Genomic DNA, 15,313 nt, shown 5'->3' with positions numbered 1-15,313 from the left:
TCGCGACAGGAGACTTTAGGATAAGCCTTGTACAAATCCTTTACGTGGAATCATATATGTGTAGTCTACTGCGTCTTCAAAGCTCATATTCCAGTTTCACAATATTTCCTGAAAATAACTTCAAACTGTGCGCATCCTTCCTATTCCGCCATTACCACATGTACTGCTCTTCCGTCACTGACCTACAACGAAGCTTCCTTTGTAATTTCATGTGTCGTAACTCAGTGAAGAAATAGGTGTCTCAGTGCTTGAACAGCACCTGATGACTCCAGCGAAGCTGCCGCCACCGTGGTAGTGGCAGCTGGTAGAATGTGACACATCGTTTGCAGAAGTCACGAAGAACGCTTCAGAGATACACAATCGTATGCGCTCCCTAGAGCTTTAGGCGAAGTGCAGTTGTACTGAATTTGGCGCACCAAAGTAGCACGCTTGAGTTTCCTATGCTGTAGTCGCTCCGTCCTTCTCGTAACAGTATTGCTGTTTGCACCTGGAAACATGTATTCTTACTGCTGACCCCTATGCAATATTGTCCGCAGTAAAACTCAATGAAATTAAAATTACAAAAGGTAATTTTATTTGCGAAGTCAGTTCCGTAAAAGCAATCTTTATTGCTTTTACGACACTTTTGTGTCTTTGCAATCACTTCCAAGTCGTTACCAAGACATGAAAACCTTGTATTTAACGACATTTATTCATTGCTATGCTACCTATGCATGTAACCAACATGTTGTAGTTGGTTACAACAAAGGAATCGGGGGTGCGCTCTCAAAGAAGTTTGCTCCCTTTGGGGCTTATTTTGTCCCACAACAGTAATCGTCATCTGCTTTGCTTGCGTTTCCTTTCTAGAAAATTCCGCGCTCGCTACTTTCCTGTCTAAAATGCTACGTCACGCTAATAGCGCGCATGCCGTTCGTGACATGGAAGTACCGGGCGCACAGCATTAAAGGAAATGGCGGTAAGAACGATGGTGATTATTATTTGTGGGACGAGATAAGCCCTATAGGAGGTGCGAACTTTTTTAAGAGTGTAACGTGCTTGGAGATCATATCGCTACATCTATGTGGCAACGAATTCAAGAAGCTTATCCATGCCCGATGTTTGCAAGTTACAATAATACAAAGCCAACAGTCCAAGGAACCAGGAAAGCATACGTTAAATTACTTGCTATAATTTAAACATAGATGTGCTAAGGAAAACTAAAAATGAAAGTGTGCGAGAAACGCCTTGCCGCTGGTGCGATCCGAACCCACATCTTCGCTTTGCGCTTAGCGTACGGTAGAAAGGGTGTTTTCTACCGTAAGACCACTAGTTTTGAACTGTACCAGCTACGGCTAGTACACATATCATGGCCAAGAAAGCAGATGAAAAAATGGCGCCGCAGAAGCTCAATTGGTAAGGGCATCGCACAAGTAATGCGAAAGCGTGGGCTTGGATCCCAACAGCGGTAGGCAGTTTTAACGCGATAGCGAACGCGGCGGCACACAACGTAGCTCGACTACTCACTTTCCGAGCTGCGACGAACGTAGGCCTCTCGACAGGACCCTCCGAAGAATGGGAATGGGAAGACAGAATGGCCGTGTTCAACGACATCCCCAACCATTAAACATGCAAAGATGCACTCATCCACCACTCCATCCACAATTCACTAGATCGCTAGCTGTCCAGTGGCGACAACTACAAACCAAATCCTACAAGAGCCCGATACTCATGCACACTATTTATCCAGACATATACACCGCAGTTAGATGCCAAGTGTGTGGCCACGGAGCCAGGCTAGAACACATGCGATGGGAATGCCAGGGAGCAATACAGGACAATGAAAGTGAAGCCTCCATCGACAGCCTACGCGCGCGATTGCAGGCCGCCCTGCTGAACTCGAACCTGGAAGGCCAACTCTGGCCAGTACAGCTGGCCAAGGAAGCCGCCGAGAGGAGAGAACTCTTGGCAGTAACCTCGGCGGATGCCGCAGCCCACTAACTCGCCGAACGCGAATCGTTCCGATTCGAAATGAAATTTGCTCACTCGCTCACTCACTCACTCACTCACTCACTCACTCACTCACTCACTCACTCACTCACTCACTCACTCACTCACTCACTCACTCACTCACTCACTCACTCACTCACTCACTCACTCACTCACTCACTCACTCACTCACTCACTCAATTTATTTATTTATTTATTTATTTATCGTGCGTTAGGCAGGCCCTACGACGATGAGCCCGTTCACGAGCCAACTCTCGCTTACGCCCACGGTAGGCAGCGTCTTCCGCAGGACTATGCACTACACGTAGTCTTGCTATAGTTGTAGCTGGGATGGTACTTTTTATTTATTTTATTTAATTACAGCATAGTGCAGACCCTAATTGGGCCCTAGCAGGAGGGGCAACATAAAAAGAACGAAAATAATAACTGCAAAAAGCACAGAAAATTACATTGCAGCAATGAGAATATATAAACAATGACATATATCAAGAACAGAAAACAATAACTCTGCAACTGTCAGTAAGTAATTTTGTCCAGGGCATCAATACTGGTCAGTAGATCAGTCGGGAGTGAATTCCGTTGAGTTATTGTGCTCGGAAGGAAAGAGTATTTAAAAACATTGGCTCTAGCGTTGTACGGTGTTAGGGATTCCGCGTGATTATTTCTTGTTAGGCGTGTTGTGGTGGACTTAATAAATGGAGTAGGACTCATGGAGAGTTTGTCATTGTTGATTAAGAAAGTAACTTCAATCTTTGAATTTTTCTTCGTATTTACAGTGTCTGTACGTTATGTTGTGCCATGAGAGTGGTGGGGGAGTCAGTAGAGCGGTATTTGTTAAAAATAAATCGAACAGATTTACGCTGGATCATTTCCAACGCCTCAATGTTATGTTTTGTGTAATGGTCCCAGACGGTGCATGCATATTCGAGTTTAGGTCTGATGAATGAAGTGTAGGCTAAGAGCTTTGCGCTAGTAGGGGCAGCTTTTAATTTGTGCCTGAGGAGGCAAAGTTTCTTAGAAGCTGACGTGCATATACTTGAGATATTTTTATTCAAACTAAGATTATTGGTTATAGTAACGCCTAGGTAAGTGTATTCATTAACTTCTTCAAGCGGGTGAGATGGAAGGTTATATGAAAATGATAGGCTACTCTTTTTGTTGGAAACTTTCATGAAGAATGTTTTATCATTGTTAAGTTTCATGTCCCATCGATTGCACCAAGAATGAATGTTCTGAAGGTTAGAATTAAGGATGACTTGATTTTCAGAAGACCTAATATCATTAAACAATACACAGTCGTCGGCCAAAAGCCTAATCTGCACTGGTTCACTAATCATATCAACAATGTCATTTATATAGATTAAGAAGAGTAATGGTCCCAGCACACTTCCCTGCGGTACACCAGAAGTGACTGGGAGGTGGCTGGAACAATGAGGATCAATATTGACGAACTGTGTTCGGTTAGAAAGGTAAGCAGACACCCAGTTAATAATGAAAGAAGGAAGCCCAGTAGATTCAAGCTTACATAGTAGTTTGTCATGTGGAACCAGGTCAAATGCTTTCCTAAAATCTAGAAAAATAACGACAGTCTGCCCGGACCCGTTTAGCGTATCAGCAAAGCAATGAACTACAGATGTTAGTTGGGTGACTGTTGAAAGTCCCTTTCTAAATCCGTGTTGAAATGGAGATAGAATGTCTCTGTCACTTAGAAAGGGAGTTATATAGGTGGCTACAATGTGCTCAAGAAGTTTAGAAGAAGAAGCTGTAAGGGATATTGGATGAAAATTTGTAACAGATGATGCGATACCTTTCTTAAGTATTGGCACAATCCGCGCAACTCTCCAATCTGAAGGAACGCTGCTAGTTGATAGGCTTGCACGAAAAATTATGACAAGAAATTCGGATATCATTTCAATATAACGCTGCAAGAACATATTTGGAATCCCATCAGGACCAGAAGACACTTTCGTTTCAAATTTAACAACATGGATAACACACCTGCAGAAGATACAATGCTTGGTTCGGGAGGACATGATGCAGCTGTTTGCCGTATTTGGGAGTTGGATTTCGAAAAAACACTGTAAAAATATGTATTAAAATGTTCAGCAATGCTCGTTTTATCGGTGGCAAGAACGTCATTGTGCATAATTTGGTCGATAGGCTTGTTTTTCTTGGACAAGTGTCTCCGAAATTTCTGCGGAGCGTTTTGAATAAACCTCGGCAGCGTGTGTTCAAAGTAATGACTTGTTGATTGGCTCACAGCTTGACGCAGTGCAAGTCGTGCAGCTGCTATAGCGTTTCGGGAGACACGTGTAGGTTTTAATCGCTTTAATTTTCGTTTCAAATGCAAGACCCTACGCGTGATCCAGGGGTTTCTTTTGTGCGTTTTCTTTATTCTATTGGGAATAAAACGGTTTATGCAGTACGTGCAGATTTCTTGAAACACATGTCATAGTATATGCGCATTATTTCTTTTAAAATCGCTAAGGCATAGATCAAGGTAATCAAGCACGCTTTCGTCCCTGGCACGCGAAAAGTCTATTACACAGACAGGCTTTGTAGGTGGCGAGTTGTTGGGATTTTGGATGCTGCATGAAAAATGCACCATATAGTGATCGGAGAGGCCGTTTTCCACTGAGACACGAAAATTTTCAATCGATCGGCTGATAAACACTAGGTCAAGTACGGAAGCACAAGTACCCTGCACACGCGTGGGTTTTGTCACTACCTGTTGAAGGTTATGTTGTAACATAATATCGAAAATGTAATGCGTGCCAGGGGCAGAACCAGAAACAGGACAATTCCAATCCAATCCAGGCAGGTTGAAGTTACCAGCAAGAATTACTTTATCGTTTATGTACTTAGACATGTGATCAGCCAAGTCGGGGAAAAAACGTTTGTGGTGAATCAGGTGGTCGGTAAACCACAAATAGAAGCAAAGACCGGCCCCAGCAGCATAGTTTTGAAGAGACGCTCTCGTGATGAATAAGATGCGGTAAAACAAAAGCTTGAATACCCTGCTTCACCAACACAGCTACACCACCACCTCTTGATTGCCTGTCGCAACGAAACGCGTTATACCACGGAGGAAAAACGTCGTCGTCATTTATTTCATCTTCCAGCCAAGTTTTGGCGATTACCACAATATGCGGATTATAATACAACATTAGAGCTTCAAGTTGGTCACTTTTATTAGCTATGCTACGGGCATTAAGGTTCAGTAGGCGTAGTTCATTATCGCTAGAAGCCTGACGTCACTCAATGCCTGAACTGGACTGACGTCGGGGCAGTTTGACCCTCGCACATGTGGCGTCGTCCCAAGCGTAAATTTCACTGTCCACTTTGAACTTATCGTTTATCAGCATTATTTTCCTTCCGTCTTTTTTTTTTTCGTTTGGCACTAGCCCAAAGAAGCTTTCTTTTGCGGAGTGTTTTGCTTGAGCAATCGTGTTGAACCGATAAGTCCGTTCCTTTGGGTTTGTAAGCGTTTTTCATAATTTCCTGTTTTTCATTGCAGTTTTGAAAGAATATTATAACTGGTCTTTGCTTTCCAGGTTTTCCAACCCGGTGAATTCTTCCAATTGATTTGCAGCTGATATTAAGCTTTTCAGTAAATGTATCGACAACATTTTGTTTTAGTTCCAACATGGTCTCACCCGCGTCTTCGCACAAACCGATAACCATCACGTTCGAGCGCCTGCTTCTGTCCTCTAAACTAACGACTTGCGCCTGAAGTGTATGGAATGTTCCTGCGATGCCCTTTATCCTTGCTACACGGCTTTCTATGTCGGAAAACCTGGAGGTGGAACCAGACATAAGTTTTTCCATGTTTGCTTGCTGTACCCGAAGAGCTGCAACCTCGTCTGCAAGTTTATTCTGGCCAGCCAGTAACTGCCTTAGTAGATCTTTTGTACTGTGGTCTCCCGTATTCGGACCAGGATTTAACTCAACGTCCCCGCAGAGCATGAGCTTGCACACTCAACACTTCACAAACAATAGAAATGCACTGACCTGGGCACGGCAGAACCAAGAGACAGTTGGAATCGCTCACAATTGTGGAGTAATAATCACTGACCTGCGCGAAGCAGAAGAAACGCCTGTTAGGCCACATGCCTATGCTCGGTCCGCCGTGCTCACTCCGGAGCTCCGAATGTGCGGAACTACTAATCCAAAGCTCCGTATATTGGGCGCAATCAATGAATGCGTGGTGTTTATTGGCGCAAGGGCCAGGTATGGCCAAAGAGCGCCAGATCTGTAGGCGTAAGGCCCACCAGGGGAGATGGAGGGGCTAAAATCGTTTTGACGATTAGTTGGATTGGTTTGACGATTGACGTGGCTGCGGGCACTTCTTGCGCCAGCAAGAAGTGCCAGCAACAATAAGGACGATTAAATGAATTAAAAAAGATTTGCGGGTAACCGTATCAGATTCGCGTATAAGATAGCATTCTCAGAAAAGGAAAGGGGTCACTCCAACCCTTTTCCTCCTGGTTAGCTCTTCTTTTCCTCTACAGCTAGGTCACGTGGCCCCTTTTTAGCGAAGTCCGACAACAATGACACAGAGTCCGCATAAACAGCTTCGCTGTAACACATCTACATCTGTTGTCGATCCAAACCGCGTATTTTAGCTTCAGAGAACAATTAGAAGGCCACTGTAGTTCCAGTCGGGGCGTGATAACTATAGGATATATAGGTAATTTTTTCATAGCGTTAACGATTATGGGGGTTGGAATGCGCAACAGTTTGACGATACACACAGAAGAGACACACACCACAGAGCGCTTGGGGCTTTACGTGCCAAAACCAGGATCTGATTGTGAGGCACGCCGTAGTGGGGAACTCCGGAAATTTGGTCCACCTGTGGTTCTTTATTTTCGCATTTCGCTCCCATTGAAATCGGTGCCGTGGCGTTTGCAATTTATTTGTAATAATGCAGCCTATGCAACACACACCGACATCAACATGTGCTTTCTTTTTGCATACATCTTGTCTTCTCGATAAGAGGTAACTTCGCAAGATATTTTCTCGCATGTGATTGACGCGGGTGAGTAGAAGAAAAAGAAGAACGCAGCAGGCAGCTGTCTCATGCACTGCAGGCCCTCCCCCGTTTTGCACGCGCACGGCTACCATCTGCCAGCGACTAGTTTCTTCGTTCCGCAGTGCTTAATGTTAACAAATACGGCTAGGTTGTAGGACGCACCCAGCGGCAAGCCCTGCTTTACCGCCAAGATATTGCCAGCGCCGAGCTGTACTGCAGTGACGCCTCGTGTCGGTCATAAAGCAACGTTCCCAATCGGACGCCCCGGCTCTGCACCAGGATGCAACGACGACTGGCCGCGGATTTCGCCACGCATCTCAGCAAGACAACACCTCAGCAAGACAATACACTGGCGGCTGTCACGTGTCGGCGTTTCTGTGGTCCGGGGATGGTTGCCCGCACGCCTTCGTCAACGGAACGGCTGACAGGTGAATATGCGTACATGTCCTGTAAGCGGAACGAAGGTCTTTCTCAAAGAGAACGTTGAAAATGTAGCCTTGAGATGCAGTGGTTTGTCGAGTGTTGGCGCTCATCTCAGTGGCACCGTACATCGAGGCCTGCAGAAATCGTCGCGATAGCCATTTTAGGGATATTTTGATTACTTATTCTGACTTAGTGGTAATTGCAACAGAGAATTGCTTGTGTTTGTCTACACTGGGTGTGTAGACTCCTGGAACTTGTTGCTGGACAAGTTGAGGGCAGTTTAACTACAGTTCAGACACAGCAAAAAGACAAACATAAAAGGAGCACACGCCGCACTACATGTGTGTCATCTGCGCGTCTTCTTTTTTTTTTTTTGGTAGCTTCATTGCACTGCCTGTGATGCTTCTAAGCAGCAGCCCAGCAAGCGGCGGCTTTTTGTTTTTTAGTGCGTGTTTGCCATTGGAAGGTCGCCCTTCGGTAATAAAATGTACAGAGTCACGATCGGCTGGTATCGGCTCCTGAGAACCGTTCTGCCGTAATCGCAACTCTGTGAATATGCTCCCTGTAGCCAAGTGCCAGTTATACCATTATATAACGACGGTGACTGGCCTGTAACAAACTGTTTCAGAAAATATAGGCTATTTGATTTCATGTTACTTTTGTGTAACTTAGGCATTTAGTATCAAAAGCGATTACTGAAAAGAGAGAAAAAGAAGTGGCATTTAAATGATTGCGGACTTGACGCTCCAAAACCATGATCTGACTCTGTATTATTTGAGACTACCTGGGGTCTTGCATTTCGCCCCATAGCGGCCACCCCGACCGGTTTCGTATCTGCGTCCTTGAGCCCAGACGCCCAACGATAGCCACTGGGCTACCACTGCGGGTAAAATATTATGCTGGGGAACAGATAGACTTTGAATTAATCTTCACCAACGTTGACGTGAACAGCCTGACATAACGCGAAATCTAAACATTTCAGCGGAATTGACAACCGAGGATACGGCCCGTGTCATACTGGTCGTGGATCGGCTGGTGCACCGACGCCGTCGCTTTTCGCTCCATCTTCAGCAACCAAGACGATGGCCCACAGGAGGCGGAACGAGCTTGCAGCTGGCACAGCGTGTCTTCCCAGGCCAGCCTCGGGTTCTCGAAGCCTCCGCCCACCGCCTGATCATCGCAGGAGCACCGTGCTGTCCTAGCCGCTGTTCCAGTGGTGGTGCTTGGCGCAAGGGTGGCGTGCCTCGCTTTGAGCGCAACCACAGCTTGATCGTGGCTTGCTCAGCGCGTGGCGTCGAGAATCCCGCCGTCGTGGCCTTCGACGCGCTGCGCTTTCCCGCGGCAAGCCCTGCGATACTTCAACACACGGGAAGTTCTGCGAGGCCAAGCACTCCACCGCTATTCTGACTGGGGCGGAGTAATTTTCACAGAAATTCTCGAACTTTTCAAGCATTACAAGGACGTCCTGGCTGTTAATGTGGGTGGGTTATAGGCTTCCATAAAATCGGCTCCGCAAACGCTGACCTGGAAGCTTCGCTTCACCCGGGAATTCACCCGATGGAGCTCATTAGAAGAATTCGGTGGATGACGCAGTTGACCGGTGACGCGGATATTTCTGCGTTGTCTTTTTTCCTTACATTAGTGTTGTATCACGCGCGCAGCTTCACAGTTAACAGCAAGAGATTCTATTTTCTTCTGGTATTGTAAAAATAAATCGTCACTTATGCGATATCTGTAGTTTGGCTTGAATATTTGCTTTTTAGGGCGGCATCGTTTTTGCATTGTAATTTATGCATAACTTATAACAGGCATGAGTAGGTGCATGTGGACTTCATATGTACCTAATGCATATTCAACTGAACCAATAAAACATAAGAGGTAACACACGGTAGAGCTGCGCGCTATGTATCCGCCCACTTTCTCCTTTCGGTCTGCTTTATTGTCCACTGCGTACGGGAAGTAAATACGCGCTAACTCGCTCAAATCGCTACACCTGTGAGCTAAATTACTGTTTTACTTGGTGGCAGAAATCACATCCAACTTACTAGCTTATACCTATATCTTCAAAAGAATATATATATATATATATATATACTTCTGCACGTGAGCTTCTGCACGTGAACAGTCAATGACAGCATGATGACGTGACAGGAAATCCCAACCAATGATGAGGTCGTGAGAGCACGATGGTAGCACGAAACACTCGATTATGTACAGAACGTCGTTGATGACGACACGGGCCGTGCATACAGCTGAAGGGTGGATTCGCTGCGCGCTGGCAGTGGCGAGCACCAGGCCAGAGCGAGCTGTAGTCACTTTTCGTAGCTTGCGGCAAAGGCCCTCGTGAATGACGGAAACGGCTGCTCCGGTATCGACTAGTGCCACTGCTGGTACTCCCTCTACAAAAACGGTAATTACATTTTGCGGCGAAGATTGAGGTCTTGAGAAAATCGACGTATTTGCAGTTCTTGCCTCATGAACTGCAGCAGTCAGTTTCCCTCTTCAGTGGGAACTCGACGACGCAGGGGTGAAATCGAACGCCGACGAGGGGAAGGGGAACGCCGAGTTTCCAACCGGCGATCAGTGTCGAGACGTCGCGGTGATAATGGAGGCGTGGCGGCGTATTGTGGTGCGTAGCGGGGCCTGTCGAAGGTGGTACACGCAGTTGAGGCGCGGCGGCGACAGAAGCGTGCCACATGGCCAGCAATGCCGCAGGCGAAGCAGATAGGCCGGTTGTCTTGAGTGCGCCACGTCTCGGTGGGACGAAAAAAGTGTGGTGACGGTCGGGCAACTTGAAATGAAGCCGGATTCATGGGCGATGGAAAGGAAACGGTCTGCGCAGGTGGCCGTGCAACCACGGCTGCATAACTGAGCGGCAGCGACGTAGGGTGGTTGGCAAAGTTGGTATGGGCCAGCGGCACACTCATAGGGTTGGGTGGGGGGTTGTAGGAGCTGCAGGAAGCGCTTCAGATATGTGATTTCGGATGGCTTCCTGCAGCGTTGGAGGCAAAGCTGCCGTAGGTGCGCAACTGTGAGGCAGCAGCGAGAGCTGCCTGGCCACCTCTTCACGGATAAAATCTTTGATATGCTGCGAGAGGGTCGAGTTGGTGAATTCGGTAGAAACCGCGATGCTGGAGACGGAATCGGCGTGCTGGATGTTCTGGCGGGCGATGGAACGTTGGCGGCGCAGCTCGTCAAAGCTCTGGCAGAGGTTAATGAGGACGGATACGCTAGTTGGGCCTTTGGCCAGCAACATCTGGAATGCGCTGTCCTCGATGCCCTTGAGGATGTGTTTGATCTTGTCATCCTTTGACATGCTGGGATTGACCCGCTTGCACAAATCGAGAACATCCTCGATGTAGCTGGGGAATGTTTCTCCAGGCTGCTGTGCGCGCTGGCGTAGACGCTGTTCAGCGCGTAGCGTACGCACAGCTGGGCGATCAAACACTTCTGCAAACAGAGTCTTAAAGGCGGACCAGCTTGTAAAGTCTGATTCGTGGTTGAAGAACCAAAGTTTGGCTACGTCGGCGAGGTAGAACGGCACGTTGGTCAGCTTAGACTGGTCATCCCATCGGTTATGGGCACTTATACGTTCGTACGATGAGAGCCAGTCTTCCACGTCGTGTTCGGCGGTCCCACTGAAAATGGATGGGTCGCGCTGACGAGGGACGCCGGCGCAGATGACAGTGGCAGCCGGTGGGGCGGGCAACGAGGTGGCGGGATCAGGCATAGTGCAAGGCGATCTTGTTGGCAGGGTTCGAGTGCGGAGCTCCAGGACGAGGCGAAGGATCTCAGCAACCTCCACCAAATGCGATGAGGTTTATTCTCGTTCACGACGTTGTGGAACGCTAGGCAAAACAAGGCACTGCAAGGGCTGTCCGAAACACGGGGTCGCACGAGATCACGGCACGGCCCTTCGTCTTCCTCTTCAGACGGCACATACACAGGGGCGCGTCTGCTTCATTACTATATAAATATATATATATATATATATATATATATATATATATATATATATATATATATATATATATATATATATATATATATATAGGGAGAGAGAGAGAGAGAGAGGGGGGGGGGAGAAAGAGAGAGAGAGAGGCTTCTTATTTTTCGACTACAACTGCAACAGTTGGGTTGGTTAGGTTAGGTTAGGTTAACTAGATTCGTCTAATTTTGAACTTTGCAGCCGATGGGGTGGCAAAGCGTCCAATTAGACAGTTTCTAACCTTCTCTCTATTAAGTATTAGTTGTTTCCCGCTTACTGCAGATGCCCGCGAATTACAAAAAAAAAAGGAATATTCCACGTCACATGCCCGCTTGCGTGCCGCGATTGCAGTGCTCTCAAACGTTCCGCGTACGAACGAACGTAGCATTTAGCCGAGTGTGCCGCCCCTTAAAAGGTGACAGGGTAGTGATGCAAGCGTTAGCTGTGCGATTTACGCCAGCGACCGTCAACATGGCCACGCTCGAGGCCCTTTCCGTGCATTCGCGGGCTTCCTTCACACTCGAAAAACACTTTTAGCATCACGTATTAGGCAACAGAAAGCTGTACCGGAAGTTTTTCATGTTGCTCTACGATTTTTTCATTGACACTTTTAATCTAATTACGTTAGAGAAGTTGATTAGTGAATTCGGATTAATTGTACAATTAGGCGGAATGCAAAATGTAATTGAAATGTCTCCAATGCGTCAGCAAGCAACGTTACTTTGGTTCTGTCCTGTTACTTGTATTTGCACATTTTTTAAAGATATTGGTGCATGATAGTTGGCACACCTTGTATACCACATACTACAGAAATCCAGCAGAGGGCTACGTTTGTTAGACATCGGCGTTTTATTGTTCACACAAATCAGCCACTATGTGGTGACAATGTGTACGGCAGCACTTCTAGCGTTATTAGTGTAATAGAAAATTTCCAACCCTTAAACAAATAACAACGACGGCAGGAACAAGCACCACTGCCAACATAACGATGCGCATGTCGAAGCCGGGTCGTTGAGTGGGCATCGCACAGCATGTGCAGAAGCAAGCAAATCTTGAAGCCAACGTAGCGAGGTTGACTCAATGAAGTGTTACAAATCTCACCAGAACAGTCGAGACGTTCTCGTTCTCAAAGTCACAGTGAAGTACGATGACATGCTGCAATACGAACACTCCGCCAAGTTGGGCCATTGACAGAGTGCGTGGACTAGCGGATTATTGTGTCCCCGGGTATTGAAGGTGTGTTGACCTTGACTTTTGTGTTGCTCCAAGGCGATAGTGCAACTGAATTTCGTGGGACTCCTTCACCATCGCCTCCGGCTGAGCTGATGGTGGCAAATGGCTTACTGTCGAAGGCACACGCGATGCCAGCCACATGGAAGTTGTACGTGTTGACATGGCGAGAGACTGGTCCACGCTACAAGCAGCACTGGCGCCAGCAGATGACCTGCTGCATTCACTACGACCTGGTTGAACCAGACCTGTGTCATGTCCACAGGATTTAGGACACCCGCCTGTGGTGTAGCGGCAGCAGCAGCAGCAGCAGCACGTCCTGGACGGGTAGGGCGAGTGTCGCCTGCCCCACGATGCCTTCCTCTGAAACGTTTCCAGACAATCGCATTCTTTGGGTACTTGACGCACTTTACAAGGGCGGGTGGGCGGGCTTGTTTTTATGGTTGTGCGTCCTTCTTTCTATGTCATCATCGTCCCTCATCACACCTTTGCGCCTCCATTCCCCCTCCCCTGTGCAGGGTAGCAGGCTATAGCGTGTTAGTTCAGGGCGACATCTCTGCCTTCTTTCAAACAAATTATCTCACTCCAGTTCATGGTCAGATGGGCAGCATCACTTCGGTCGCTGAGTGTGTCGCAATTGTGTATAGACGTGCCGCTCTTCAACAAACGTCTTACACACCGACATAACTCTCTGTGGAGGCGGGATTAGGTAGGTACCACTATGCAAATAAACTCTTTTCCGTCGACTTGGAGTACTGGGTGTGCGCCACTTGGTCTTTGCTGGTCTACAATGAACCTCTTTGACCCCAACTTGGGCCCCTGGGTGTTCGACGCCAACTTGGGTAACTAGTTATGGGCCGCTGAGACTGTGCCGCCCTATAATGACGAAAAATATCCCTCAAGTTTCTCCAATGCTGAGCAGAATCGAGCCCACGTCAGAAGAGTTCCTCAAGGGCAGCAACCCGATGCATTTGCAGTTTGCGCCACAAACGAACTGGGTGTGCACCGCTTTTTAATGAACGCCGCTCACGCCAACGCTTTAGCGAGCCGCGCCCTGAATGCACTGGCCATGTGCCGCTCTTCAATGAACGTTTCGCCAACTTGGGTCACTGAGTAAATGCCACGGAGTGTGCGGCAAGCGAGGGAACAATTATCGGCGTTTGCAGGCGCCGGCACACCACGCTTCTCGCCTCGGAGGCCAGGCGCCGGCTTCGCGACAGCCGCGGTAAATGGCGCCGCATGTCCAGAAAGAAACACGAGACCGGAGCCCGGTTCTCGCACGACCCGTTTCTCAGCGTACGCACGCACCGGCGCGCCATGCATTTCCGAGGCCACACGCATGCTTTGCGGCGGCGATGCTAGATGGCGCCGAGTGTTCATACGGAAGCGCGAAAGAGGGGCCCCGCTGTAGTGAACGCCTTTTCACATAAGTCGTTACGACGGTGCCAATACCTTGAATCGGTAGGCTATTCAGTGCTAACGCATTACCGTCGACAGTAATCGAGAGGTGTGTTTTGTCGCAGTTTTATTTAGTTATTCATTAATGCGAAAGCATTTCATGGTTCATGAGGCGGACAATCTGGCGTTGGCGTGACCATGCCATGATCCAAAAAAAGCTACGGATCCTCGACCTTTGGTGTTGATTAAGGCGAAGTTAATTAAGACTTTTATTTAGGTATAGTAAATTAAGGCACATGAACCCATGACCATCGGTGGGAGTAGAGCCCACGACACGTCGAAGTTGATTTAAACACAGGTATTTAAGGTAGTCAATTAAGGTACTCGAACTCACGACCTTTGGTAGGAGTCCAATCGACGACCTTTCATGTTATTTCAGGCGAAGTTAATTAAGGCACAGTCAAACGCACAACCTTACGTTGTGCGCAAATTGTGGTGAACACTGTTGGTCAAGTCTCGGTGCTTCTGCTGATGTGGCCGCAATCAAGGAATAAGTGCCCTTTGCACTTTTTTAATCATTTTGTACCCGATTCGGCATTTCAGGCATTGCAGCAAGGGGGGAAAAGTGCAATTCCACAAAGGGAAACTACATATTATCCCCTTTCTAGAGCATGGCAAATGTCATCATTAAAAAATTAACCCACGATTGCGATACTCTCTCATGCAAAATTTGAGCGCAGGTGTACACGTTTTCAATTGGCGATATAATGACTGGCGCTTCGCAAGCGTTACGCATCCGGCGAGTCATGCTTAGGAAGCGTGATTTTTTTCAGCGTGAAAGCACACCACACTTCCAACAAGCGTGCGAAAAAATCGCCGACACTCACGCTTGCTAAGCGTGAACAATTTTAGAGTGTCGAAAAAATCACCGCCCCTTCCAGCCCGTGAAGATGGTCGAACCGCGAAGCTGTGTTACTTACACCTAGTGTTGCACCATGCAAGTCAGACTTCGCAAGCAGTCTATTTTGCAAATCTTTTGTTTCACCATTACTTCACCTCATTTTCGCTTTTGCTTGCTTCGCGTGGGGCACAGGCTTGCTTTGAGAGGGCTTTATTTATTTATTTGATTATTTATTTATTTATTTATATATTTATTTATTTATTTATTTATTTATCGTGCGTTAGGCAGGCCCTACGACGATGAGCCCGTTCACGAGCCAACTCTCGCTTACGCCCACGGTAGGCAGCGTCTT

The 15,313-nt window shown here is 47.4% G+C and overlaps 2 long non-coding RNA genes across 3 annotated transcripts in view; one reads left to right on the top strand and one right to left on the bottom strand.

Moving 5' to 3' along the window:
- LOC139052177 (uncharacterized) overlaps window positions 1–15,313 on the bottom strand; it is a 65,309-nt gene that overhangs the window by 31,218 nt on the left and 18,778 nt on the right. The gene's annotated exons all lie outside the window — the stretch shown is intronic.
- On the top strand, window positions 6,959–9,173 carry LOC139052122 (uncharacterized). Its single transcript, XR_011509717.1, has 2 exons — window positions 6,959–7,449; window positions 8,427–9,173. It is a non-coding gene; the product is annotated as an uncharacterized lncRNA (long non-coding RNA).

Source organism: Dermacentor albipictus, unplaced genomic scaffold (genome assembly GCF_038994185.2).
Source record: "Dermacentor albipictus isolate Rhodes 1998 colony unplaced genomic scaffold, USDA_Dalb.pri_finalv2 scaffold_19, whole genome shotgun sequence".
In the NCBI taxonomy this organism is placed as follows: domain Eukaryota; kingdom Metazoa; phylum Arthropoda; class Arachnida; order Ixodida; family Ixodidae; genus Dermacentor; species Dermacentor albipictus.
The sequence above is the reverse complement of the archived record's forward strand: the minus strand, read 5'-3'. Positions and strand labels throughout refer to the sequence as shown.